This window comes from Garra rufa, unplaced genomic scaffold (assembly GCF_049309525.1).
Source record: "Garra rufa unplaced genomic scaffold, GarRuf1.0 hap1_unplaced_003, whole genome shotgun sequence".
Taxonomy (NCBI): domain Eukaryota; kingdom Metazoa; phylum Chordata; class Actinopteri; order Cypriniformes; family Cyprinidae; genus Garra; species Garra rufa.
Genome location: NW_027394278.1, coordinates 9,411,941 through 9,438,549, shown reverse-complemented (window position 1 = coordinate 9,438,549; position 26,609 = coordinate 9,411,941). Strand labels below are relative to the sequence as shown.

General features: G+C 51.4%; 24 non-coding genes and 1 pseudogene across 24 annotated transcripts; all 25 read right to left on the bottom strand.

The window, feature by feature from the left end:
* Positions 1–515: 515 nt before the first annotated feature.
* On the bottom strand, positions 516–679 carry LOC141310730 (U1 spliceosomal RNA). Its single transcript, XR_012348209.1, has one exon. It is a non-coding gene; the product is annotated as a U1 spliceosomal RNA (small nuclear RNA).
* A 366-nt stretch (positions 680–1,045) lies between these two features.
* On the bottom strand, positions 1,046–1,236 carry LOC141310929 (U2 spliceosomal RNA). Its single transcript, XR_012348404.1, has one exon. It is a non-coding gene; the product is annotated as a U2 spliceosomal RNA (small nuclear RNA).
* Positions 1,237–2,201: 965 nt separating this feature from the next.
* LOC141310729 (U1 spliceosomal RNA) lies at positions 2,202–2,365 on the bottom strand. The gene has a single exon (XR_012348208.1). It is a non-coding gene; the product is annotated as a U1 spliceosomal RNA (small nuclear RNA).
* A 366-nt stretch (positions 2,366–2,731) lies between these two features.
* On the bottom strand, positions 2,732–2,922 carry LOC141310927 (U2 spliceosomal RNA). Its single transcript, XR_012348402.1, has one exon. It is a non-coding gene; the product is annotated as a U2 spliceosomal RNA (small nuclear RNA).
* Positions 2,923–3,889: 967 nt separating this feature from the next.
* Positions 3,890–4,053, bottom strand: LOC141310728 (U1 spliceosomal RNA). The gene has a single exon (XR_012348206.1). It is a non-coding gene; the product is annotated as a U1 spliceosomal RNA (small nuclear RNA).
* Positions 4,054–4,419: 366 nt separating this feature from the next.
* On the bottom strand, positions 4,420–4,610 carry LOC141310926 (U2 spliceosomal RNA). Its single transcript, XR_012348401.1, has one exon. It is a non-coding gene; the product is annotated as a U2 spliceosomal RNA (small nuclear RNA).
* Positions 4,611–5,561: 951 nt separating this feature from the next.
* Positions 5,562–5,725, bottom strand: LOC141310727 (U1 spliceosomal RNA). Its single transcript, XR_012348205.1, has one exon. It is a non-coding gene; the product is annotated as a U1 spliceosomal RNA (small nuclear RNA).
* A 366-nt stretch (positions 5,726–6,091) lies between these two features.
* LOC141310925 (U2 spliceosomal RNA) lies at positions 6,092–6,282 on the bottom strand. The gene has a single exon (XR_012348400.1). It is a non-coding gene; the product is annotated as a U2 spliceosomal RNA (small nuclear RNA).
* Positions 6,283–7,250: 968 nt separating this feature from the next.
* On the bottom strand, positions 7,251–7,413 carry LOC141310762 (U1 spliceosomal RNA). The gene has a single exon (XR_012348239.1). It is a non-coding gene; the product is annotated as a U1 spliceosomal RNA (small nuclear RNA).
* A 363-nt stretch (positions 7,414–7,776) lies between these two features.
* On the bottom strand, positions 7,777–7,967 carry LOC141310921 (U2 spliceosomal RNA). The gene has a single exon (XR_012348399.1). It is a non-coding gene; the product is annotated as a U2 spliceosomal RNA (small nuclear RNA).
* A 951-nt stretch (positions 7,968–8,918) lies between these two features.
* Positions 8,919–9,082, bottom strand: LOC141310726 (U1 spliceosomal RNA). The gene has a single exon (XR_012348204.1). It is a non-coding gene; the product is annotated as a U1 spliceosomal RNA (small nuclear RNA).
* A 366-nt stretch (positions 9,083–9,448) lies between these two features.
* Positions 9,449–9,639, bottom strand: LOC141310920 (U2 spliceosomal RNA). Its single transcript, XR_012348398.1, has one exon. It is a non-coding gene; the product is annotated as a U2 spliceosomal RNA (small nuclear RNA).
* Positions 9,640–10,606: 967 nt separating this feature from the next.
* On the bottom strand, positions 10,607–10,770 carry LOC141310725 (U1 spliceosomal RNA). Its single transcript, XR_012348203.1, has one exon. It is a non-coding gene; the product is annotated as a U1 spliceosomal RNA (small nuclear RNA).
* Positions 10,771–11,136: 366 nt separating this feature from the next.
* LOC141310918 (U2 spliceosomal RNA) lies at positions 11,137–11,327 on the bottom strand. The gene has a single exon (XR_012348396.1). It is a non-coding gene; the product is annotated as a U2 spliceosomal RNA (small nuclear RNA).
* A 951-nt stretch (positions 11,328–12,278) lies between these two features.
* Positions 12,279–12,442, bottom strand: LOC141310722 (U1 spliceosomal RNA). Its single transcript, XR_012348201.1, has one exon. It is a non-coding gene; the product is annotated as a U1 spliceosomal RNA (small nuclear RNA).
* A 366-nt stretch (positions 12,443–12,808) lies between these two features.
* LOC141310994 (U2 spliceosomal RNA) lies at positions 12,809–12,979 on the bottom strand (annotated as a pseudogene).
* Positions 12,980–19,462: 6,483 nt separating this feature from the next.
* On the bottom strand, positions 19,463–19,626 carry LOC141310721 (U1 spliceosomal RNA). The gene has a single exon (XR_012348200.1). It is a non-coding gene; the product is annotated as a U1 spliceosomal RNA (small nuclear RNA).
* Positions 19,627–19,992: 366 nt separating this feature from the next.
* Positions 19,993–20,183, bottom strand: LOC141310917 (U2 spliceosomal RNA). Its single transcript, XR_012348395.1, has one exon. It is a non-coding gene; the product is annotated as a U2 spliceosomal RNA (small nuclear RNA).
* A 951-nt stretch (positions 20,184–21,134) lies between these two features.
* On the bottom strand, positions 21,135–21,298 carry LOC141310720 (U1 spliceosomal RNA). Its single transcript, XR_012348199.1, has one exon. It is a non-coding gene; the product is annotated as a U1 spliceosomal RNA (small nuclear RNA).
* Positions 21,299–21,664: 366 nt separating this feature from the next.
* LOC141310916 (U2 spliceosomal RNA) lies at positions 21,665–21,855 on the bottom strand. The gene has a single exon (XR_012348393.1). It is a non-coding gene; the product is annotated as a U2 spliceosomal RNA (small nuclear RNA).
* A 967-nt stretch (positions 21,856–22,822) lies between these two features.
* On the bottom strand, positions 22,823–22,986 carry LOC141310719 (U1 spliceosomal RNA). The gene has a single exon (XR_012348198.1). It is a non-coding gene; the product is annotated as a U1 spliceosomal RNA (small nuclear RNA).
* A 366-nt stretch (positions 22,987–23,352) lies between these two features.
* On the bottom strand, positions 23,353–23,543 carry LOC141310915 (U2 spliceosomal RNA). Its single transcript, XR_012348392.1, has one exon. It is a non-coding gene; the product is annotated as a U2 spliceosomal RNA (small nuclear RNA).
* Positions 23,544–24,494: 951 nt separating this feature from the next.
* On the bottom strand, positions 24,495–24,658 carry LOC141310718 (U1 spliceosomal RNA). The gene has a single exon (XR_012348197.1). It is a non-coding gene; the product is annotated as a U1 spliceosomal RNA (small nuclear RNA).
* Positions 24,659–25,024: 366 nt separating this feature from the next.
* On the bottom strand, positions 25,025–25,215 carry LOC141310914 (U2 spliceosomal RNA). Its single transcript, XR_012348391.1, has one exon. It is a non-coding gene; the product is annotated as a U2 spliceosomal RNA (small nuclear RNA).
* Positions 25,216–26,113: 898 nt separating this feature from the next.
* Positions 26,114–26,277, bottom strand: LOC141310717 (U1 spliceosomal RNA). The gene has a single exon (XR_012348195.1). It is a non-coding gene; the product is annotated as a U1 spliceosomal RNA (small nuclear RNA).
* Between the last annotated feature and the right edge of the window lie 332 nt (positions 26,278–26,609).

The following is a 26,609-nucleotide window of genomic DNA, read 5'->3' as shown; positions in this document are numbered from 1 at the left end:
AAACGTTGGAAGGTCGTGTGGCCGAGTTTGCTAAAATGGCTATAACTCCCGCAAGGGATGAGATCGGTTCACCCAAATCGGCACACCTGTGCAGGGGCTCGGTCTGTGGTCAGGTGTAAAGGGGCGCTGCGACTGGCCACTTGGTGGCGCTGTAAGGTCAAAAAAAATAGGAAAAGGATACAAAAAGGACAGCCAAACAAACACGCAAACAGCTACAGCTACGCAACGCTTAGTCCAAACAAAAAGCGAGGTCTGTGAGAAATTTGAACTGAAACGCTCCCCAGGGGGCGATCTTTCAAGACCGCGAGTGACTTTGTTTTCACGCACAACACACACACACACACACACACACACACACACCAGGTGACAGACCTCCTCACTCTGAACAACTCTCTAAACCATTGATCATCCAGGAAAAAAAAGAGATAAAGACCAAACCACAGCAAAACAAACAAACAAACGAAAAAAGAGACAAAAACCCAACAAAAACATCTGCCTTTTCAAACCAACAAATCCAGGGGAGAGCGCGAACGCAGTCCCCCACTACCATAAATTATGCAGTCGAGATTCCCACATTTGGGGAATTCGCAGGGGTCAGCACGGCCGGAGTGCAATGGACGAGCCTCGCCCTGGGTGAACCACCTTCTTGATCATGGTGTCTCCCCTGCCAGGTAAGTATGAAGCTTTAGGCCGCCTGTCAGAGGAACCGCTTCCCTGTCTACCATCCTTATCAACGGTGACCCCCATCCCAAGCAAAGGAAGGGCGGGTGCCCTGCGTTGACCAAGCGTCTTCTTCTTCTCTTGCTTAATGGCGGATCGCAAACAACTTTTAGGTGCATCGCGCCACCCGCTGCACAGAAGTGTGTAACATCACGTCGTTTGAGCGTTCTTGTGTTCTATTTATTAGCCCAGAGTTTTTACCCCACCTCATTATCAGAAGACTCCAAAGACTTCAGATGGGCGTGCCGGGTGGGGAGACCTCAAGAAACGGGAAGCACGGCTTTGAACCCGACGTCACCGGCTCTGCTATTAGACACAAAAATAGGGAAAGCGCACCGTTCCTGGAAACACTGCAATACCAGGCCGATGCATGGAGTGGACGGAGCAAGCCCCGGCTCCAGCTCCCTGATCCAAAAATCAATTTAATATGCAGTCCCCGGGTAGGGGACGTATCAGATATTAAACTGATAAGAACAGATACTACACTTGATCTTAGCCAAAAGGCCGAGAAGCGATGCCGTTGTGAGGCGGCGGGGAGGAAGCCGGAAACAGCGGCGGCCACCTCGGCCGCGGGCGGTCGCAGAGCCCTGAAACGTCGGGGGACGGCAGTACCCACCCCCGCCCGCAACGTCACCGAGCCTCGCCCCGATCGGCCGGGCGGTGGCGCTGCAGCGATGGAGAGTACGGCATCGCTCGTAACTCCCAAACGGTTTGTCGCAGAGCCACGTGCCTCGTGTCATCGGAATCCTTGGCTCGAGCCGGACGAGAAGCAGGCCTCGGATTCGCTCGTCGCACTGACGAAATTTTCGGCTATTTTGGATTTCGTCGAAAACCTACTTTTGCAAACCAGCGCTAGGCATTTGGCCCAGTCCGACCCGGAGCAGTGCAGAAAGATTCCCTGGAGTCTGACTGTCAATAATGATCCAAAAAACCCGGAAATTTCCATTCACCCTGGCGAGGGGACCCCAAAACGTTGGAAGGTCGTGTGGCCGAGTTTGCTAAAATGGCTATAACTCCCGCAAGGAATGAGATCGGTTCACCCAAATCGGCACACCTGTGCAGGGGCTCGGTCTGTGGTCAGGTGTAAAGGGGCGCTGCGACTGGCCACTTGGTGGCGCTGTAAGGTCAAAAAAAATAGGAAAATGATACAAAAAGGACAGCCAAACAAACACGCAAACAGCTACAGCTACGCAACGCTTAGTCCAAACAAAAAGCGAGGTCTGTGAGAAATTTGAACTGAAACGCTCCCCAGGGGGCGATCTTTCAAGACCGCGAGTGACTTTGTTTTCACGCACAACACACACACACACACACACACACACACACCAGGTGACAGACCTCCTCACTCTGAACAACTCTCTAAACCATTGATCATCCAGGAAAAAAAAGAGATAAAGACCAAACCACAGCAAAACAAACAAACAAACGAAAAAAGAGACAAAAACCCAACAAAAACATCTGCCTTTTCAAACCAACAAATCCAGGGGAGAGCGCGAACGCAGTCCCCCACTACCATAAATTATGCAGTCGAGATTCCCACATTTGGGGAATTCGCAGGGGTCAGCACGGCCGGAGTGCAATGGACGAGCCTCGCCCTGGGTGAACCACCTTCTTGATCATGGTGTCTCCCCTGCCAGGTAAGTATGAAGCTTTAGGCCGCCTGTCAGAGGAACCGCTTCCCTGTCTACCATCCTTATCAACGGTGACCCCCATCCCAAGCAAAGGAAGGGCGGGTGCCCTGCGTTGACCAAGCGTCTTCTTCTTCTCTTGCTTAATGGCGGATCGCAAACAACTTTTAGGTGCATCGCGCCACCCGCTGCACAGAAGTGTGTAACATCACGTCGTTTGAGCGTTCTTGTGTTCTATTTATTAGCCCAGAGTTTTTACCCCACCTCATTATCAGAAGACTCCAAAGACTTCAGATGGGCGTGCCGGGTGGGGAGACCTCAAGAAACGGGAAGCACGGCTTTGAACCCGACGTCACCGGCTCTGCTATTAGACACAAAAATAGGGAAAGCGCACCGTTCCTGGAAACACTGCAATACCAGGCCGATGCATGGAGTGGACGGAGCAAGCCCCGGCTCCAGCTCCCTGATCCAAAAATCAATTTAATATGCAGTCCCCGGGTAGGGGACGTATCAGATATTAAACTGATAAGAACAGATACTACACTTGATCTTAGCCAAAAGGCCGAGAAGCGATGCCGTTGTGAGGCGGCGGGGAGGAAGCCGGAAACAGCGGCGGCCACCTCGGCCGCGGGCGGTCGCAGAGCCCTGAAACGTCGGGGGACGGCAGTACCCACCCCCGCCCGCAACGTCACCGAGCCTCGCCCCGATCGGCCGGGCGGTGGCGCTGCAGCGATGGAGAGTACGGCATCGCTCGTAACTCCCAAACGGTTTGTCGCAGAGCCACGTGCCTCGTGTCATCGGAATCCTTGGCTCGAGCCGGACGAGAAGCAGGCCTCGGATTCGCTCGTCGCACTGACGAAATTTTCGGCTATTTTGGATTTCGTCGAAAACCTACTTTTGCAAACCAGCGCTAGGCATTTGGCCCAGTCCGACCCGGAGCAGTGCAGAAAGATTCCCTGGAGTCTGACTGTCAATAATGATCCAAAAAACCCGGAAATTTCCATTCACCCTGGCGAGGGGACCCCAAAACGTTGGAAGGTCGTGTGGCCGAGTTTGCTAAAATGGCTATAACTCCCGCAAGGAATGAGATCGGTTCACCCAAATCGGCACACCTGTGCAGGGGCTCGGTCTGTGGTCAGGTGTAAAGGGGCGCTGCGACTGGCCACTTGGTGGCGCTGTAAGGTCAAAAAAAATAGGAAAAGGATACAAAAAGGACAGCCAAACAAACACGCAAACAGCTACAGCTACGCAACGCTTAGTCCAAACAAAAAGCGAGGTCTGTGAGAAATTTGAACTGAAACGCTCCCCAGGGGGCGATCTTTCAAGACCGCGAGTGACTTTGTTTTCACGCACAACACACACACACACACACACACACACACACACCAGGTGACAGACCTCCTCACTCTGAACAACTCTCTAAACCATTGATCATCCAGGAAAAAAAAGAGATAAAGACCAAACCACAGCAAAACAAACAAACAAACGAAAAAAGAGACAAAAACCCAACAAAAACATCTGCCTTTTCAAACCAACAAATCCAGGGGAGAGCGCGAACGCAGTCCCCCACTACCATAAATTATGCAGTCGAGATTCCCACATTTGGGGAATTCGCAGGGGTCAGCACGGCCGGAGTGCAATGGACGAGCCTCGCCCTGGGTGAACCACCTTCTTGATCATGGTGTCTCCCCTGCCAGGTAAGTATGAAGCTTTAGGCCGCCTGTCAGAGGAACCGCTTCCCTGTCTACCATCCTTATCAACGGTGACCCCCATCCCAAGCAAAGGAAGGGCGGGTGCCCTGCGTTGACCAAGCGTCTTCTTCTTCTCTTGCTTAATGGCGGATCGCAAACAACTTTTAGGTGCATCGCGCCACCCGCTGCACAGAAGTGTGTAACATCACGTCGTTTGAGCGTTCTTGTGTTCTATTTATTAGCCCAGAGTTTTTACCCCACCTCATTATCAGAAGACTCCAAAGACTTCAGATGGGCGTGCCGGGTGGGGAGACCTCAAGAAACGGGAAGCACGGCTTTGAACCCGACGTCACCGGCTCTGCTATTAGACACAAAAATAGGGAAAGCGCACCGTTCCTGGAAACACTGCAATACCAGGCCGATGCATGGAGTGGACGGAGCAAGCCCCGGCTCCAGCTCCCTGATCCAAAAATCAATTTAATATGCAGTCCCCGGGTAGGGGACGTATCAGATATTAAACTGATAAGAACAGATACTACACTTGATCTTAGCCAAAAGGCCGAGAAGCGATGCCGTTGTGAGGCGGCGGGGAGGAAGCCGGAAACAGCGGCGGCCACCTCGGCCGCGGGCGGTCGCAGAGCCCTGAAACGTCGGGGGACGGCAGTACCCACCCCCGCCCGCAACGTCACCGAGCCTCGCCCCGATCGGCCGGGCGGTGGCGCTGCAGCGATGGAGAGTACGGCATCGCTCGTAACTCCCAAACGGTTTGTCGCAGAGCCACGTGCCTCGTGTCATCGGAATCCTTGGCTCGAGCCGGACGAGAAGCAGGCCTCGGATTTGCTCGTCGCACTGACGAAATTTTCGGCTATTTTGGATTTCGTCGAAAACCTACTTTTGCAAACCAGCGCTAGGCATTTGGCCCAGTCCGACCCGGAGCAGTGCAGAAAGATTCCCTGGAGTCTGACTGTCAATAATGATCCAAAAAACCCGGAAATTTCCATTCACCCTGGCGAGGGGACCCCAAAACGTTGGAAGGTCGTGTGGCCGAGTTTGCTAAAATGGCTATAACTCCCGCAAGGAATGAGATCGGTTCACCCAAATCGGCACACCTGTGCAGGGGCTCGGTCTGTGGTCAGGTGTAAAGGGGCGCTGCGACTGGCCACTTGGTGGCGCTGTAAGGTCAAAAAAAATAGGAAAAGGATACAAAAAGGACAGCCAAACAAACACGCAAACAGCTACAGCTACGCAACGCTTAGTCCAAACAAAAAGCGAGGTCTGTGAGAAATTTGAACTGAAACGCCCCCCAGGGGGCGATCTTTCAAGACCGCGAGTGACTTTGTTTTCACGCACAACACACACACACACACCAGGTGACAGACCTCCTCACTCTGAACAACTCTCTAAACCATTGATCATCCAGGAAAAAAAAGAGATAAAGACCAAACCACAGCAAAACAAACAAACAAACGAAAAAAGAGACAAAAACCCAACAAAAACATCTGCCTTTTCAAACCAACAAATCCAGGGGAGAGCGCGAACGCAGTCCCCCACTACCATAAATTATGCAGTCGAGATTCCCACATTTGGGGAATTCGCAGGGGTCAGCACGGCCGGAGTGCAATGGACGAGCCTCGCCCTGGGTGAACCACCTTCTTGATCATGGTGTCTCCCCTGCCAGGTAAGTATGAAGCTTTAGGCCGCCTGTCAGAGGAACCGCTTCCCTGTCTACCATCCTTATCAACGGTGACCCCCATCCCAAGCAAAGGAAGGGCGGGTGCCCTGCGTTGACCAAGCGTCTTCTTCTTCTCTTGCTTAATGGCGGATCGCAAACAACTTTTAGGTGCATCGCGCCACCCGCTGCACAGAAGTGTGTAACATCACGTCGTTTGAGCGTTCTTGTGTTCTATTTATTAGCCCAGAGTTTTTACCCCACCTCATTATCAGAAGACTCCAAAGACTTCAGATGGGCGTGCCGGGTGGGGAGACCTCAAGAAACGGGAAGCACGGCTTTGAACCCGACGTCACCGGCTCTGCTATTAGACACAAAAATAGGGAAAGCGCACCGTTCCTGGAAACACTGCAATACCAGGCCGATGCATGGAGTGGACGGAGCAAGCCCCGGCTCCAGCTCCCTGATCCAAAAATCAATTTAATATGCAGTCCCCGGGTAGGGGACGTATCAGATATTAAACTGATAAGAACAGATACTACACTTGATCTTAGCCAAAAGGCCGAGAAGCGATGCCGTTGTGAGGCGGCGGGGAGGAAGCCGGAAACAGCGGCGGCCACCTCGGCCGCGGGCGGTCGCAGAGCCCTGAAACGTCGGGGGACGGCAGTACCCACCCCCGCCCGCAACGTCACCGAGCCTCGCCCCGATCGGCCGGGCGGTGGCGCTGCAGCGATGGAGAGTACGGCATCGCTCGTAACTCCCAAACGGTTTGTCGCAGAGCCACGTGCCTCGTGTCATCGGAATCCTTGGCTCGAGCCGGACGAGAAGCAGGCCTCGGATTCGCTCGTCGCACTGACGAAATTTTCGGCTATTTTGGATTTCGTCGAAAACCTACTTTTGCAAACCAGCGCTAGGCATTTGGCCCAGTCCGACCCGGAGCAGTGCAGAAAGATTCCCTGGAGTCTGACTGTCAATAATGATCCAAAAAACCCGGAAATTTCCATTCACCCTGGCGAGGGGACCCCAAAACGTTGGAAGGTCGTGTGGCCGAGTTTGCTAAAATGGCTATAACTCCCGCAAGGAATGAGATCGGTTCACCCAAATCGGCACACCTGTGCAGGGGCTCGGTCTGTGGTCAGGTGTAAAGGGGCGCTGCGACTGGCCACTTGGTGGCGCTGTAAGGTCAAAAAAAATAGGAAAAGGATACAAAAAGGACAGCCAAACAAACACGCAAACAGCTACAGCTACGCAACGCTTAGTCCAAACAAAAAGCGAGGTCTGTGAGAAATTTGAACTGAAACGCTCCACAGGGGGCGATCTTTCAAGACCGCGAGTGACTTTGTTTTCACGCACAACACACACACACACACACACACACACACACACCAGGTGACAGACCTCCTCACTCTGAACAACTCTCTAAACCATTGATCATCCAGGAAAAAAAAGAGATAAAGACCAAACCACAGCAAAACAAACAAACAAACGAAAAAAGAGACAAAAACCCAACAAAAACATCTGCCTTTTCAAACCAAACAAATCCAGGGGAGAGCGCGAACGCAGTCCCCCACTACCATAAATTAGCAGTCGAGATTCCCACATTTGGGGAATTCGCAGGGGTCAGCACGGCCGGAGTGCAATGGACGAGCCTCGCCCTGGGTGAACCACCTTCTTGATCATGGTGTCTCCCCTGCCAGGTAAGTTTGCTTTAGGCCGCCTGTCAGAGGAACCGCTTCCCTGTCTACCATCCTTATCAACGGTGACCCCCATCCCAAGCAAAGGAAGGGCGGGTGCCCTGCGTTGACCAAGCGTCTTCTTCTTCTCTTGCTTAATGGCGGATCGCAAACAACTTTTAGGTGCATCGCGCCACCCGCTGCACAGAAGTGTGTAACATCACGTCGTTTGAGCGTTCTTGTGTTCTATTTATTAGCCCAGAGTTTTTACCCCACCTCATTATCAGAAGACTCCAAAGACTTCAGATGGGCGTGCCGGGTGGGGAGACCTCAAGAAACGGGAAGCACGGCTTTGAACCCGACGTCACCGGCTCTGCTATTAGACACAAAAATAGGGAAAGCGCACCGTTCCTGGAAACACTGCAATACCAGGCCGATGCATGGAGTGGACGGAGCAAGCCCCGGCTCCAGCTCCCTGATCCAAAAATCAATTTAATATGCAGTCCCCGGGTAGGGGACGTATCAGATATTAAACTGATAAGAACAGATACTACACTTGATCTTAGCCAAAAGGCCGAGAAGCGATGCCGTTGTGAGGCGGCGGGGAGGAAGCCGGAAACAGCGGCGGCCACCTCGGCCGCGGGCGGTCGCAGAGCCCTGAAACGTCGGGGGACGGCAGTACCCACCCCCGCCCGCAACGTCACCGAGCCTCGCCCCGATCGGCCGGGCGGTGGCGCTGCAGCGATGGAGAGTACGGCATCGCTCGTAACTCCCAAACGGTTTGTCGCAGAGCCACGTGCCTCGTGTCATCGGAATCCTTGGCTCGAGCCGGACGAGAAGCAGGCCTCGGATTCGCTCGTCGCACTGACGAAATTTTCGGCTATTTTGGATTTCGTCGAAAACCTACTTTTGCAAACCAGCGCTAGGCATTTGGCCCAGTCCGACCCGGAGCAGTGCAGAAAGATTCCCTGGAGTCTGACTGTCAATAATGATCCAAAAAACCCGGAAATTTCCATTCACCCTGGCGAGGGGACCCCAAAACGTTGGAAGGTCGTGTGGCCGAGTTTGCTAAAATGGCTATAACTCCCGCAAGGAATGAGATCGGTTCACCCAAATCGGCACACCTGTGCAGGGGCTCGGTCTGTGGTCAGGTGTAAAGGGGCGCTGCGACTGGCCACTTGGTGGCGCTGTAAGGTCAAAAAAAATAGGAAAAGGATACAAAAAGGACAGCCAAACAAACACGCAAACAGCTACAGCTACGCAACGCTTAGTCCAAACAAAAAGCGAGGTCTGTGAGAAATTTGAACTGAAACGCCCCCCAGGGGGCGATCTTTCAAGACCGCGAGTGACTTTGTTTTCACGCACAACACACACACACACACCAGGTGACAGACCTCCTCACTCTGAACAACTCTCTAAACCATTGATCATCCAGGAAAAAAAAGAGATAAAGACCAAACCACAGCAAAACAAACAAACAAACGAAAAAAGAGACAAAAACCCAACAAAAACATCTGCCTTTTCAAACCAACAAATCCAGGGGAGAGCGCGAACGCAGTCCCCCACTACCATAAATTATGCAGTCGAGATTCCCACATTTGGGGAATTCGCAGGGGTCAGCACGGCCGGAGTGCAATGGACGAGCCTCGCCCTGGGTGAACCACCTTCTTGATCATGGTGTCTCCCCTGCCAGGTAAGTATGAAGCTTTAGGCCGCCTGTCAGAGGAACCGCTTCCCTGTCTACCATCCTTATCAACGGTGACCCCCATCCCAAGCAAAGGAAGGGCGGGTGCCCTGCGTTGACCAAGCGTCTTCTTCTTCTCTTGCTTAATGGCGGATCGCAAACAACTTTTAGGTGCATCGCGCCACCCGCTGCACAGAAGTGTGTAACATCACGTCGTTTGAGCGTTCTTGTGTTCTATTTATTAGCCCAGAGTTTTTACCCCACCTCATTATCAGAAGACTCCAAAGACTTCAGATGGGCGTGCCGGGTGGGGAGACCTCAAGAAACGGGAAGCACGGCTTTGAACCCGACGTCACCGGCTCTGCTATTAGACACAAAAATAGGGAAAGCGCACCGTTCCTGGAAACACTGCAATACCAGGCCGATGCATGGAGTGGACGGAGCAAGCCCCGGCTCCAGCTCCCTGATCCAAAAATCAATTTAATATGCAGTCCCCGGGTAGGGGACGTATCAGATATTAAACTGATAAGAACAGATACTACACTTGATCTTAGCCAAAAGGCCGAGAAGCGATGCCGTTGTGAGGCGGCGGGGAGGAAGCCGGAAACAGCGGCGGCCACCTCGGCCGCGGGCGGTCGCAGAGCCCTGAAACGTCGGGGGACGGCAGTACCCACCCCCGCCCGCAACGTCACCGAGCCTCGCCCCGATCGGCCGGGCGGTGGCGCTGCAGCGATGGAGAGTACGGCATCGCTCGTAACTCCCAAACGGTTTGTCGCAGAGCCACGTGCCTCGTGTCATCGGAATCCTTGGCTCGAGCCGGACGAGAAGCAGGCCTCGGATTCGCTCGTCGCACTGACGAAATTTTCGGCTATTTTGGATTTCGTCGAAAACCTACTTTTGCAAACCAGCGCTAGGCATTTGGCCCAGTCCGACCCGGAGCAGTGCAGAAAGATTCCCTGGAGTCTGACTGTCAATAATGATCCAAAAAACCCGGAAATTTCCATTCACCCTGGCGAGGGGACCCCAAAACGTTGGAAGGTCGTGTGGCCGAGTTTGCTAAAATGGCTATAACTCCCGCAAGGAATGAGATCGGTTCACCCAAATCGGCACACCTGTGCAGGGGCTCGGTCTGTGGTCAGGTGTAAAGGGGCGCTGCGACTGGCCACTTGGTGGCGCTGTAAGGTCAAAAAAAATAGGAAAAGGATACAAAAAGGACAGCCAAACAAACACGCAAACAGCTACAGCTACGCAACGCTTAGTCCAAACAAAAAGCGAGGTCTGTGAGAAATTTGAACTGAAACGCTCCCCAGGGGGCGATCTTTCAAGACCGCGAGTGACTTTGTTTTCACGCACAACACACACACACACACACACACACACACACACCAGGTGACAGACCTCCTCACTCTGAACAACTCTCTAAACCATTGATCATCCAGGAAAAAAAAGAGATAAAGACCAAACCACAGCAAAACAAACAAACAAACGAAAAAAGAGACAAAAACCCAACAAAAACATCTGCCTTTTCAAACCAACAAATCCAGGGGAGAGCGCGAACGCAGTCCCCCACTACCATAAATTATGCAGTCGAGATTCCCACATTTGGGGAATTCGCAGGGGTCAGCACGGCCGGAGTGCAATGGACGAGCCTCGCCCTGGGTGAACCACCTTCTTGATCATGGTGTCTCCCCTGCCAGGTAAGTATGAAGCTTTAGGCCGCCTGTCAGAGGAACCGCTTCCCTGTCTACCATCCTTATCAACGGTGACCCCCATCCCAAGCAAAGGAAGGGCGGGTGCCCTGCGTTGACCAAGCGTCTTCTTCTTCTCTTGCTTAATGGCGGATCGCAAACAACTTTTAGGTGCATCGCGCCACCCGCTGCACAGAAGTGTGTAACATCACGTCGTTTGAGCGTTCTTGTGTTCTATTTATTAGCCCAGAGTTTTTACCCCACCTCATTATCAGAAGACTCCAAAGACTTCAGATGGGCGTGCCGGGTGGGGAGACCTCAAGAAACGGGAAGCACGGCTTTGAACCCGACGTCACCGGCTCTGCTATTAGACACAAAAATAGGGAAAGCGCACCGTTCCTGGAAACACTGCAATACCAGGCCGATGCATGGAGTGGACGGAGCAAGCCCCGGCTCCAGCTCCCTGATCCAAAAATCAATTTAATATGCAGTCCCCGGGTAGGGGACGTATCAGATATTAAACTGATAAGAACAGATACTACACTTGATCTTAGCCAAAAGGCCGAGAAGCGATGCCGTTGTGAGGCGGCGGGGAGGAAGCCGGAAACAGCGGCGGCCACCTCGGCCGCGGGCGGTCGCAGAGCCCTGAAACGTCGGGGGACGGCAGTACCCACCCCCGCCCGCAACGTCACCGAGCCTCGCCCCGATCGGCCGGGCGGTGGCGCTGCAGCGATGGAGAGTACGGCATCGCTCGTAACTCCCAAACGGTTTGTCGCAGAGCCACGTGCCTCGTGTCATCGGAATCCTTGGCTCGAGCCGGACGAGAAGCAGGCCTCGGATTTGCTCGTCGCACTGACGAAATTTTCGGCTATTTTGGATTTCGTCGAAAACCTACTTTTGCAAACCAGCGCTAGGCATTTGGCCCAGTCCGACCCGGAGCAGTGCAGAAAGATTCCCTGGAGTCTGACTGTCAATAATGATCCAAAAAACCCGGAAATTTCCATTCACCCTGGCGAGGGGACCCCAAAACGTTGGAAGGTCGTGTGGCCGAGTTTGCTAAAATGGCTATAACTCCCGCAAGGAATGAGATCGGTTCACCCAAATCGGCACACCTGTGCAGGGGCTCGGTCTGTGGTCAGGTGTAAAGGGGCGCTGCGACTGGCCACTTGGTGGCGCTGTAAGGTCAAAAAAAATAGGAAAAGGATACAAAAAGGACAGCCAAACAAACACGCAAACAGCTACAGCTACGCAACGCTTAGTCCAAACAAAAAGCGAGGTCTGTGAGAAATTTGAACTGAAACGCCCCCCAGGGGGCGATCTTTCAAGACCGCGAGTGACTTTGTTTTCACGCACAACACACACACACACACCAGGTGACAGACCTCCTCACTCTGAACAACTCTCTAAACCATTGATCATCCAGGAAAAAAAAGAGATAAAGACCAAACCACAGCAAAACAAACAAACAAACGAAAAAAGAGACAAAAACCCAACAAAAACATCTGCCTTTTCAAACCAACAAATCCAGGGGAGAGCGCGAACGCAGTCCCCCACTACCATAAATTATGCAGTCGAGATTCCCACATTTGGGGAATTCGCAGGGGTCAGCACGGCCGGAGTGCAATGGACGAGCCTCGCCCTGGGTGAACCACCTTCTTGATCATGGTGTCTCCCCTGCCAGGTAAGTATGAAGCTTTAGGCCGCCTGTCAGAGGAACCGCTTCCCTGTCTACCATCCTTATCAACGGTGACCCCCATCCCAAGCAAAGGAAGGGCGGGTGCCCTGCGTTGACCAAGCGTCTTCTTCTTCTCTTGCTTAATGGCGGATCGCAAACAACTTTTAGGTGCATCGCGCCACCCGCTGCACAGAAGTGTGTAACATCACGTCGTTTGAGCGTTCTTGTGTTCTATTTATTAGCCCAGAGTTTTTACCCCACCTCATTATCAGAAGACTCCAAAGACTTCAGATGGGCGTGCCGGGTGGGGAGACCTCAAGAAACGGGAAGCACGGCTTTGAACCCGACGTCACCGGCTCTGCTATTAGACACAAAAATAGGGAAAGCGCACCGTTCCTGGAAACACTGCAATACCAGGCCGATGCATGGAGTGGACGGAGCAAGCCCCGGCTCCAGCTCCCTGATCCAAAAATCAATTTAATATGCAGTCCCCGGGTAGGGGACGTATCAGATATTAAACTGATAAGAACAGATTTTTCTTTCGAAAATGTTTTATTGTCACCATTTTCAAACAATTATTTCACACATACATTTTTTTCTTTTAATACACATTTTTTAAAAACAAGCATGAATAAATAGAATAAATACACATGGTTTAAAAGGAAATACAATCATTGATAAAAACCAAAACAAAATAATCTTTTAAAACCATTGTGTTAGCTTGTTTTAAAAGTCCATGTTGTTGTGTGTGTTAAAATGTGTGAGTGTTAAAACATAAAATACAGATTTAAAATGACCACAAGCATCTTATACAACAAAACACAATAAAAACACCAATTAAAAGACTTTAAAAGTCATCTCTTGTGCAAAACCGGGGGTGAGTCCTTATCAAGCATGTCATCACCCCACTCCCCAGAACAGGCCAGTGCGATGTTATTGCCTGGGCTCAGCGGAGATCCCCTCTCCTCCGGCCCGCTGGCCCGCTGTTCCCGTAGCCAGAGTGGTGAGGGTGCATCTACGGGCAGCCAGGGACGGTGGCGGCCGGGACCCTTTGTGTGCGACCCCGGCCCCCTCGTCCGAATATCGTCGTCCGGTACCCCTGCAGCATTGATGTTACCTTTAGCTCGCATGCATGGAGGGGTACCGTAACGCGCTTCCCCACCAGCAGATTTCTGGTGGCCCAGATGGCATCCTTGATGACGTTAAGGGTGAGCCAGAGCGAGGTAAAGTCCTGTGCTGTCAAATCCTTCAAGCCCCGGCCCACCCCAAGGATGGCGAGCTGGTACCCTATCTGGGCCCCACCTGCTGGTAGGCACGGGAAATACAGGGGGCCGGTCTTGGCCCACAGGGCCCGCGCAGCGCCGCACTCCCAGAGCAGATGCCGCACGGTCTCCGGGGAGTTGCATCCGGACCGTGGGCATGTCGGATTATTGGCCATGCCTCTGGAGTGCATAACCGCCCTGACCGGGAGGATCTCATGAGCCACCATCCACGACAAGTCTTTGTGCCTGTTCTGGAGAGCGGGGTGAGAGGCGTTCCTCCAAACTTCTTTGGCCTCACGTAATGTGAGGCCTGGAACTGGACTCACCGGTTCCCGGTCCTGCACAAGAGAGACAAGATGCTTGTGGTTAGTTAAAATGGTGACATCTTGATTCTCTAAAACAAACTTCTTTAAAAATTTCTTGATAAAACAGTACTCCTTAGGCAAATTAAAAGACACTGGGGTTTTTAAATCAACAGGTAAAATCTTTAAAGTTCTTAGATAGGACCCCATCCAGAATCGGGTCATGGCCGCTGTCTTGTTTCCACTGGATGGGGTCACTGCATATTGAATATGAAGTGCGGTAAAACGACTGCCTAAAAACAGGTGGGGGTCTGGGAGGCCTTTCCCTCCGTTTTCTGTCTTCTTCTTAATTACGTCTCTCTTTAGGCGCTCCCACTTGGACCCCCACAGGAAGTAAAATACCGCCCTCTCCAACTTCACCAGGAATTTTTGTGGTGGGCTAAAAACAGAAGAGACAAGTAAAATGAGAGGTAAAATCACAGATTTAAAAATTAAAACCTTACCCTCAAAAGTCAACTGTCGTAGTCCCCAAAACCCTAGTCTTTGCCTAACTTTCCCTAAAATGTCCGTCCAGTTTCCCCGTCCTCCACCCTCTCTGTCGAATTTCACTCCTAAAATTTTAAAATCATTGTTTTTAAAAGTCAAATCAAGTCCACCTGTGTCCACTTCTCCCCACGGCCCGAAGAGCTGGGCCTCGGACTTGTTCCTGTTGAGCTTAGCGCCCGAGGCCCGACCGTACCAGTCAGTCAAGTCCATTGCTCTTCGTACAGATAAAACGTCCGTGGATAAAAGAGTTATGTCGTCCATGTATAAAACACAGGTCGCCGTCAGTCCACCTGTCCCAGGTAGGTCCAGTCCTTTAATCCATTTGTCCCTTCTCAAGATCTGTGCCAGTGGCTCAATACAAACCACATACAGGAGAGGAGATAATGGGCACCCCTGCCGGACACCGCTGTGGATATTCACATTTTTGGATAAATGCCCATTAACTATAATTCTGCTGACCAATTGGTTGTATAGCAGTCCCACCCAGGCTATAAACCTCCCTGGAAACCCCATTTTTTCCAGTACCTTAAAAAGGAACTGGTGCGAGATTCGGTCGAATGCTTTTTCAAAATCTAAATTTAGGACTACTAGCCGAATATTTCTGTCTCTCGCGTAACAGATGGCGTCTCTGATCAGTATCAGGCTGTCCGTGATCTTCCTCCCGGGCACAGCACATGCTTGATCCGGGTGGATAACGTCCTTTAAAACGGTCGACATACGCATTGATAAAATTTTGCTAAAAAGTTTGCAATCAAAGTTTAAAAGCGTAATTGGTCGCCAGTTCCGTAAGTCAGTCTTGTCCCCTTTTTTATGCAAAAGTGAAACTATCCCTATTCTAAAGCTGTCGGGAAGTCTGTCGAGAGTCTCAAATTCTTTAAAAACGGTCAGTAAGTCCTGTGCTAAAATATCCCAAAATGTCAGATAAAACTCTAGAGGAAGTCCATCCACTCCAGGGGACTTTCCTCGTTTAAAACTTTTAAGAGCTATCTGCATTTCTAAAATGGTAAAATCTTGGGATAAAATAGTGCATTGACTGTCAACTTTCCTTTCTAAAAAATTTAAGACCTCTTCTACTGTATTGGCATGTACCTCTTTTTCATTATATAAATTTTGATAAAAAGATTCAGTTTCCTTTAAAATGTCCTGATTAGTGCAAAACTCCCTCCCTTGACTTTTTAAAACAGTAATTGCCCCACCCCGTGAAATGATCTTTTTAAAAAAGTACCTGGTACACTTTTCGCCTTCTTCTATCTCCTTTTCCCTGCTCCTTAAAATAACACTTTTACTTTCTACTTCGGATAAAACTGACATCTCTTCCTTGACTTTTTTAATATCTTCATTAAAATCAAAACCATTGTTTAAAAGATTAAAATACCTCTGTAGTCGTTTTTGCAGCCCCATCATGCGCCGCGTTCGCCTTTTCTTTTTTTCCCTACCTATTTTCTTAAAATACTGTCTCGTCCGTTCCTTCACCATTTCCCACCACTGTGCTCGTGAATCATAAAAGTCTTGGAGGGTCTGCCATTGGCTGAACTGCTCCCTATACTCTCTGACTACATCCTCATCTTCTAAAAGGGAGCAGTTCAGCTTCCACAGCCCTCCACCTATAGTCACACCAGTGGGGAGTGAAAGAGTGCACGACAGCATTATGTGATCGGAAAAGAAGAGGGGGGTCAATGTAGCATCAGTTGGCGGGCAGTCTCGTGTAAAAATATAGTCGATGCGAGAGGCTCTGGTGCCATCACCACTGAACCAGGTGAAGCCCTCCTCTCTCTGATGCATTGCTTTAAAACAGTCCACTAACCTAAAATCTCGGAGGAAACTTTGTAATAAAACTGATGATTTATCAACTTTAAAATCCTCCCCTACCCTCTTCCTGTCCTTTTTTGATAAAACACAATTAAAATCCCCTGCTACCACTAGGGGAGCCCTACCTAGCATGTGGGGCTGCAGGTCCTCTAAAAGCTTATACCTTTCATTTTTTTCAGTAAAACCATACACATTTAAAATGTTAAAATCCTTGCCTAAAAAAGTCAGATTTGCTAAAATTGCCCGCCCATCCCTCACCACAGTGCTGCCCTTCACCAAAATATTGGGGTTGTTAATTAAAATGGCAACACCGTCGTTTTTATTAAAATTGGACCCACTCCAGATAGATGAACCGGGGGTCCAAAGCTCCTCCCATTTCCTGTAGCTCAATAAAAAAGGCAAAGCACATTCTTGTAATAAAAACACATCTGACTTTAAAACTTTTAAATAGGATAAAACACTCTGTGCTCGTGTGTTGCTCTTCACGCTTCTCACATTTATTGTAGAGATGGTGAGAGCCATGAGCAGTATGGTTAAAACAGAGGTATAAGACATTTAAAAGAAACAACACAAAAAAAGACTACAGAAATACAATTAAAATCATGTTGTGACTTGTTTCACTTTCCCTTTCCTTTTCCCAGATGAACTGGGATCAGGCGGGAAAATGCTCGACACTTCAGGTGTTACAGAGAGACCCTCTTGTAACTCCTTTGGTGACGATGTTCTTAGCCTGAAGTGCAAAAAGGACACCTCATTTGGGGACTCTAGGGGCCACATGCGCTCCTGACCTTCTGAGTCAGAACTATCAGGATGATGTGCTGCCCTAGCTTTTTTCTCCTCTGTTTCAAACAAAGGAGATCCCGCGGGTCTCTTTTGCACTTGAGCATTTGGGAGTGAACATTCAGTCTCACTCCCACTATCCTCCCCACTAACCTCCGAGACGGTTTTTAGGGAGGAAGCCGTTTCGTCCTGTTCCTCCTCCATTTTTCCTCCATTTTCCTCTTGTTGAGGAGTGGCTTCCTCCCTCTGTTCGTTTGACTCTGCCCCTGTGGCCGCCCCACTTCCTCCTTCCTGTCCAATCCCTGAGGTTGGCGGGAGATTTGAATCTCCCGCCAAAACCTCAGGACCCGCCTCCTCGTTGGTTTGCTGTTCCGGTGGGGCGGCCATTTTGTTGCTTTTCAATTTGTTGGCAAAACTTTTTGGGCAATCTCTGTAGAGATGGGTTAATTCACCACAGAGGTTGCACTTTCTGCCATTTTGACACTCTTCAAAAGTGTGCCCAATTTCTCTGCACTTCCTGCACACTACTTCCTGACATGCCTCAGCAAGATGTCCAAGTTTGCCACACTTGCGACAAAGCTTGGGCATCCCTTGATAGTGAATGTAGCCTCTGTTCTCACCCAACACAATCATAGAAGGTATGTGACTCAGGCCATGGTAGCTGTTGGGAGCTGCCCATTGTTTGATGGGCACTCTCCACGCACAGCTCCAGATGCCATCCTCATCTAAAACCTTGACTGGTTGTCCTCGAACAGAGCAATATCTTGCCAACCACACTGCTATGTCCTCCCCACTCACAGTTTCATTAAACATCCTAACAATCACCACTTTCAGTGAATTGTCAGTCAGTTTTTCCACTGTGAACATGGAGAAATTGGCTTTACACATTTCAAACCGAGACCAGAAAGTGTTCAGCAAAGAAGCAGATGCAAAACTTACATCAAATCCACGATTCTGGGGCAGAGTCATCAAACAATTAATATCAACCGCCTTGAATTCTAGTAGCTGTTGGATGTACTTCCTAGAAAAGTCCAACCTGGACATAGACAGGAGAGCACCATCCTCTTTTTTCTTAAAGTTAAAACGCACGCTGTGGTGCCTCCTCACGCCGGCACGAGCAGCCGACATGTTGGAGGCACCCACAGCTCTAAAAACACAATAAATACAACAATAAATAAGTAAAAAGACCTTACCTTAAAACAAGAAGATTCCCCGAGAGAACGGGTCGTCGCCAGGTAAAAAGCTGCTTGTCCTTTACCTCCTGAAGGATAGGGGCGCTGTGCGACAAGCCACACACAGGCCCGTAAGGTCCCGCAAGAGGCGATCGCTGTCACTGCCGTTTGACCAGACACTAGATCTTAGCCAAAAGGCCGAGAAGCGATGCCGTTGTGAGGCGGCGGGGAGGAAGCCGGAAACAGCGGCGGCCACCTCGGCCGCGGGCGGTCGCAGAGCCCTGAAACGTCGGGGGACGGCGGTACCCACCCCCGCCCGCAACGTCACCGAGCCTCGCCCCGATCGGCCGGGCGGTGGCGCTGCAGCGATGGAGAGTACGGCATCGCTCGTAACTCCCAAACGGTTTGTCGCAGAGCCACGTGCCTCGTGTCATCGGAATCCTTGGCTCGAGCCGGACGAGAAGCAGGCCTCGGATTCGCTCGTCGCACTGACGAAATTTTCGGCTATTTTGGATTTCGTCGAAAACCTACTTTTGCAAACCAGCGCTAGGCATTTGGCCCAGTCCGACCCGGAGCAGTGCAGAAAGATTCCCTGGAGTCTGACTGTCAATAATGATCCAAAAAACCCGGAAATTTCCATTCACCCTGGCGAGGGGACCCCAAAACGTTGGAAGGTCGTGTGGCCGAGTTTGCTAAAATGGCTATAACTCCCGCAAGGGATGAGATCGGTTCACCCAAATCGGCACACCTGTGCAGGGGCTCGGTCTGTGGTCAGGTGTAAAGGGGCGCTGCGACTGGCCACTTGGTGGCGCTGTAAGGTCAAAAAAAATAGGAAAAGGATACAAAAAGGACAGCCAAACAAACACGCAAACAGCTACAGCTACGCAACGCTTAGTCCAAACAAAAAGCGAGGTCTGTGAGAAATTTGAACTGAAACGCCCCCCAGGGGGCGATCTTTCAAGACCGCGAGTGACTTTGTTTTCACGCACAACACACACACACACACACCAGGTGACAGACCTCCTCACTCTGAACAACTCTCTAAACCATTGATCATCCAGGAAAAAAAAGAGATAAAGACCAAACCACAGCAAAACAAACAAACAAACGAAAAAAGAGACAAAAACCCAACAAAAACATCTGCCTTTTCAAACCAACAAATCCAGGGGAGAGCGCGAACGCAGTCCCCCACTACCATAAATTATGCAGTCGAGATTCCCACATTTGGGGAATTCGCAGGGGTCAGCACGGCCGGAGTGCAATGGACGAGCCTCGCCCTGGGTGAACCACCTTCTTGATCATGGTGTCTCCCCTGCCAGGTAAGTATGAAGCTTTAGGCCGCCTGTCAGAGGAACCGCTTCCCTGTCTACCATCCTTATCAACGGTGACCCCCATCCCAAGCAAAGGAAGGGCGGGTGCCCTGCGTTGACCAAGCGTCTTCTTCTTCTCTTGCTTAATGGCGGATCGCAAACAACTTTTAGGTGCATCGCGCCACCCGCTGCACAGAAGTGTGTAACATCACGTCGTTTGAGCGTTCTTGTGTTCTATTTATTAGCCCAGAGTTTTTACCCCACCTCATTATCAGAAGACTCCAAAGACTTCAGATGGGCGTGCCGGGTGGGGAGACCTCAAGAAACGGGAAGCACGGCTTTGAACCCGACGTCACCGGCTCTGCTATTAGACACAAAAATAGGGAAAGCGCACCGTTCCTGGAAACACTGCAATACCAGGCCGATGCATGGAGTGGACGGAGCAAGCCCCGGCTCCAGCTCCCTGATCCAAAAATCAATTTAATATGCAGTCCCCGGGTAGGGGACGTATCAGATATTAAACTGATAAGAACAGATACTACACTTGATCTTAGCCAAAAGGCCGAGAAGCGATGCCGTTGTGAGGCGGCGGGGAGGAAGCCGGAAACAGCGGCGGCCACCTCGGCCGCGGGCGGTCGCAGAGCCCTGAAACGTCGGGGGACGGCAGTACCCACCCCCGCCCGCAACGTCACCGAGCCTCGCCCCGATCGGCCGGGCGGTGGCGCTGCAGCGATGGAGAGTACGGCATCGCTCGTAACTCCCAAACGGTTTGTCGCAGAGCCACGTGCCTCGTGTCATCGGAATCCTTGGCTCGAGCCGGACGAGAAGCAGGCCTCGGATTCGCTCGTCGCACTGACGAAATTTTCGGCTATTTTGGATTTCGTCGAAAACCTACTTTTGCAAACCAGCGCTAGGCATTTGGCCCAGTCCGACCCGGAGCAGTGCAGAAAGATTCCCTGGAGTCTGACTGTCAATAATGATCCAAAAAACCCGGAAATTTCCATTCACCCTGGCGAGGGGACCCCAAAACGTTGGAAGGTCGTGTGGCCGAGTTTGCTAAAATGGCTATAACTCCCGCAAGGAATGAGATCGGTTCACCCAAATCGGCACACCTGTGCAGGGGCTCGGTCTGTGGTCAGGTGTAAAGGGGCGCTGCGACTGGCCACTTGGTGGCGCTGTAAGGTCAAAAAAAATAGGAAAAGGATACAAAAAGGACAGCCAAACAAACACGCAAACAGCTACAGCTACGCAACGCTTAGTCCAAACAAAAAGCGAGGTCTGTGAGAAATTTGAACTGAAACGCCCCCCAGGGGGCGATCTTTCAAGACCGCGAGTGACTTTGTTTTCACGCACAACACACACACACACACCAGGTGACAGACCTCCTCACTCTGAACAACTCTCTAAACCATTGATCATCCAGGAAAAAAAAGAGATAAAGACCAAACCACAGCAAAACAAACAAACAAACGAAAAAAGAGACAAAAACCCAACAAAAACATCTGCCTTTTCAAACCAACAAATCCAGGGGAGAGCGCGAACGCAGTCCCCCACTACCATAAATTATGCAGTCGAGATTCCCACATTTGGGGAATTCGCAGGGGTCAGCACGGCCGGAGTGCAATGGACGAGCCTCGCCCTGGGTGAACCACCTTCTTGATCATGGTGTCTCCCCTGCCAGGTAAGTATGAAGCTTTAGGCCGCCTGTCAGAGGAACCGCTTCCCTGTCTACCATCCTTATCAACGGTGACCCCCATCCCAAGCAAAGGAAGGGCGGGTGCCCTGCGTTGACCAAGCGTCTTCTTCTTCTCTTGCTTAATGGCGGATCGCAAACAACTTTTAGGTGCATCGCGCCACCCGCTGCACAGAAGTGTGTAACATCACGTCGTTTGAGCGTTCTTGTGTTCTATTTATTAGCCCAGAGTTTTTACCCCACCTCATTATCAGAAGACTCCAAAGACTTCAGATGGGCGTGCCGGGTGGGGAGACCTCAAGAAACGGGAAGCACGGCTTTGAACCCGACGTCACCGGCTCTGCTATTAGACACAAAAATAGGGAAAGCGCACCGTTCCTGGAAACACTGCAATACCAGGCCGATGCATGGAGTGGACGGAGCAAGCCCCGGCTCCAGCTCCCTGATCCAAAAATCAATTTAATATGCAGTCCCCGGGTAGGGGACGTATCAGATATTAAACTGATAAGAACAGATACTACACTTGATCTTAGCCAAAAGGCCGAGAAGCGATGCCGTTGTGAGGCGGCGGGGAGGAAGCCGGAAACAGCGGCGGCCACCTCGGCCGCGGGCGGTCGCAGAGCCCTGAAACGTCGGGGGACGGCAGTACCCACCCCCGCCCGCAACGTCACCGAGCCTCGCCCCGATCGGCCGGGCGGTGGCGCTGCAGCGATGGAGAGTACGGCATCGCTCGTAACTCCCAAACGGTTTGTCGCAGAGCCACGTGCCTCGTGTCATCGGAATCCTTGGCTCGAGCCGGACGAGAAGCAGGCCTCGGATTCGCTCGTCGCACTGACGAAATTTTCGGCTATTTTGGATTTCGTCGAAAACCTACTTTTGCAAACCAGCGCTAGGCATTTGGCCCAGTCCGACCCGGAGCAGTGCAGAAAGATTCCCTGGAGTCTGACTGTCAATAATGATCCAAAAAACCCGGAAATTTCCATTCACCCTGGCGAGGGGACCCCAAAACGTTGGAAGGTCGTGTGGCCGAGTTTGCTAAAATGGCTATAACTCCCGCAAGGAATGAGATCGGTTCACCCAAATCGGCACACCTGTGCAGGGGCTCGGTCTGTGGTCAGGTGTAAAGGGGCGCTGCGACTGGCCACTTGGTGGCGCTGTAAGGTCAAAAAAAATAGGAAAAGGATACAAAAAGGACAGCCAAACAAACACGCAAACAGCTACAGCTACGCAACGCTTAGTCCAAACAAAAAGCGAGGTCTGTGAGAAATTTGAACTGAAACGCTCCACAGGGGGCGATCTTTCAAGACCGCGAGTGACTTTGTTTTCACGCACAACACACACACACACACACACACACACACACACCAGGTGACAGACCTCCTCACTCTGAACAACTCTCTAAACCATTGATCATCCAGGAAAAAAAAGAGATAAAGACCAAACCACAGCAAAACAAACAAACAAACGAAAAAAGAGACAAAAACCCAACAAAAACATCTGCCTTTTCAAACCAACAAATCCAGGGGAGAGCGCGAACGCAGTCCCCCACTACCATAAATTATGCAGTCGAGATTCCCACATTTGGGGAATTCGCAGGGGTCAGCACGGCCGGAGTGCAATGGACGAGCCTCGCCCTGGGTGAACCACCTTCTTGATCATGGTGTCTCCCCTGCCAGGTAAGTATGAAGCTTTAGGCCGCCTGTCAGAGGAACCGCTTCCCTGTCTACCATCCTTATCAACGGTGACCCCCATCCCAAGCAAAGGAAGGGCGGGTGCCCTGCGTTGACCAAGCGTCTTCTTCTTCTCTTGCTTAATGGCGGATCGCAAACAACTTTTAGGTGCATCGCGCCACCCGCTGCACAGAAGTGTGTAACATCACGTCGTTTGAGCGTTCTTGTGTTCTATTTATTAGCCCAGAGTTTTTACCCCACCTCATTATCAGAAGACTCCAAAGACTTCAGATGGGCGTGCCGGGTGGGGAGACCTCAAGAAACGGGAAGCACGGCTTTGAACCCGACGTCACCGGCTCTGCTATTAGACACAAAAATAGGGAAAGCGCACCGTTCCTGGAAACACTGCAATACCAGGCCGATGCATGGAGTGGACGGAGCAAGCCCCGGCTCCAGCTCCCTGATCCAAAAATCAATTTAATATGCAGTCCCCGGGTAGGGGACGTATCAGATATTAAACTGATAAGAACAGATACTACACTTGATCTTAGCCAAAAGGCCGAGAAGCGATGCCGTTGTGAGGCGGCGGGGAGGAAGCCGGAAACAGCGGCGGCCACCTCGGCCGCGGGCGGTCGCAGAGCCCTGAAACGTCGGGGGACGGCAGTACCCACCCCCGCCCGCAACGTCACCGAGCCTCGCCCCGATCGGCCGGGCGGTGGCGCTGCAGCGATGGAGAGTACGGCATCGCTCGTAACTCCCAAACGGTTTGTCGCAGAGCCACGTGCCTCGTGTCATCGGAATCCTTGGCTCGAGCCGGACGAGAAGCAGGCCTCGGATTCGCTCGTCGCACTGACGAAATTTTCGGCTATTTTGGATTTCGTCGAAAACCTACTTTTGCAAACCAGCGCTAGGCATTTGGCCCAGTCCGACCCGGAGCAGTGCAGAAAGATTCCCTGGAGTCTGACTGTCAATAATGATCCAAAAAACCCGGAAATTTCCATTCACCCTGGCGAGGGGACCCCAAAACGTTGGAAGGTCGTGTGGCCGAGTTTGCTAAAATGGCTATAACTCCCGCAAGGAATGAGATCGGTTCACCCAAATCGGCACACCTGTGCAGGGGCTCGGTCTGTGGTCAGGTGTAAAGGGGCGCTGCGACTGGCCACTTGGTGGCGCTGTAAGGTCAAAAAAAATAGGAAAAGGATACAAAAAGGACAGCCAAACAAACACGCAAACAGCTACAGCTACGCAACGCTTAGTCCAAACAAAAAGCGAGGTCTGTGAGAAATTTGAACTGAAACGCCCCCCAGGGGGCGATCTTTCAAGACCGCGAGTGACTTTGTTTTCACGCACAACACACACACACACACCAGGTGACAGACCTCCTCACTCTGAACAACTCTCTAAACCATTGATCATCCAGGAAAAAAAAGAGATAAAGACCAAACCACAGCAAAACAAACAAACAAACGAAAAAAGAGACAAAAACCCAACAAAAACATCTGCCTTTTCAAACCAACAAATCCAGGGGAGAGCGCGAACGCAGTCCCCCACTACCATAAATTATGCAGTCGAGATTCCCACATTTGGGGAATTCGCAGGGGTCAGCACGGCCGGAGTGCAATGGACGAGCCTCGCCCTGGGTGAACCACCTTCTTGATCATGGTGTCTCCCCTGCCAGGTAAGTATGAAGCTTTAGGCCGCCTGTCAGAGGAACCGCTTCCCTGTCTACCATCCTTATCAACGGTGACCCCCATCCCAAGCAAAGGAAGGGCGGGTGCCCTGCGTTGACCAAGCGTCTTCTTCTTCTCTTGCTTAATGGCGGATCGCAAACAACTTTTAGGTGCATCGCGCCACCCGCTGCACAGAAGTGTGTAACATCACGTCGTTTGAGCGTTCTTGTGTTCTATTTATTAGCCCAGAGTTTTTACCCCACCTCATTATCAGAAGACTCCAAAGACTTCAGATGGGCGTGCCGGGTGGGGAGACCTCAAGAAACGGGAAGCACGGCTTTGAACCCGACGTCACCGGCTCTGCTATTAGACACAAAAATAGGGAAAGCGCACCGTTCCTGGAAACACTGCAATACCAGGCCGATGCATGGAGTGGACGGAGCAAGCCCCGGCTCCAGCTCCCTGATCCAAAAATCAATTTAATATGCAGTCCCCGGGTAGGGGACGTATCAGATATTAAACTGATAAGAACAGATACTACACTTGATCTTAGCCAAAAGGCCGAGAAGCGATGCCGTTGTGAGGCGGCGGGGAGGAAGCCGGAAACAGGCAGTACCCACCCCCGCCCGCAACGTCACCGAGCCTCGCCCCGATCGGCCGGGCGGTGGCGCTGCAGCGATGGAGAGTACGGCATCGCTCGTAACTCCCAAACGGTTTGTCGCAGAGCCACGTGCCTCGTGTCATCGGAATCCTTGGCTCGAGCCGGACGAGAAGCAGGCCTCGGATTCGCTCGTCGCACTGACGAAATTTTCGGCTATTTTGGATTTCGTCGAAAACCTACTTTTGCAAACCAGCGCTAGGCATTTGGCCCAGTCCGACCCGGAGCAGTGCAGAAAGATTCCCTGGAGTCTGACTGTCAATAATGATCCAAAAAACCCGGAAATTTCCATTCACCCTGGCGAGGGGACCCCAAAACGTTGGAAGGTCGTGTGGCCGAGTTTGCTAAAATGGCTATAACTCCCGCAAGGAATGAGATCGGTTCACCCAAATCGGCACACCTGTGCAGGGGCTCGGTCTGTGGTCAGGTGTAAAGGGGCGCTGCGACTGGCCACTTGGTGGCGCTGTAAGGTCAAAAAAAATAGGAAAAGGATACAAAAAGGACAGCCAAACAAACACGCAAACAGCTACAGCTACGCAACGCTTAGTCCAAACAAAAAGCGAGGTCTGTGAGAAATTTGAACTGAAACGCCCCCCAGGGGGCGATCTTTCAAGACCGCGAGTGACTTTGTTTTCACGCACAACACACACACACACACCAGGTGACAGACCTCCTCACTCTGAACAACTCTCTAAACCATTGATCATCCAGGAAAAAAAAGAGATAAAGACCAAACCACAGCAAAACAAACAAACAAACGAAAAAAGAGACAAAAACCCAACAAAAACATCTGCCTTTTCAAACCAACAAATCCAGGGGAGAGCGCGAACGCAGTCCCCCACTACCATAAATTATGCAGTCGAGATTCCCACATTTGGGGAATTCGCAGGGGTCAGCACGGCCGGAGTGCAATGGACGAGCCTCGCCCTGGGTGAACCACCTTCTTGATCATGGTGTCTCCCCTGCCAGGTAAGTATGAAGCTTTAGGCCGCCTGTCAGAGGAACCGCTTCCCTGTCTACCATCCTTATCAACGGTGACCCCCATCCCAAGCAAAGGAAGGGCGGGTGCCCTGCGTTGACCAAGCGTCTTCTTCTTCTCTTGCTTAATGGCGGATCGCAAACAACTTTTAGGTGCATCGCGCCACCCGCTGCACAGAAGTGTGTAACATCACGTCGTTTGAGCGTTCTTGTGTTCTATTTATTAGCCCAGAGTTTTTACCCCACCTCATTATCAGAAGACTCCAAAGACTTCAGATGGGCGTGCCGGGTGGGGAGACCTCAAGAAACGGGAAGCACGGCTTTGAACCCG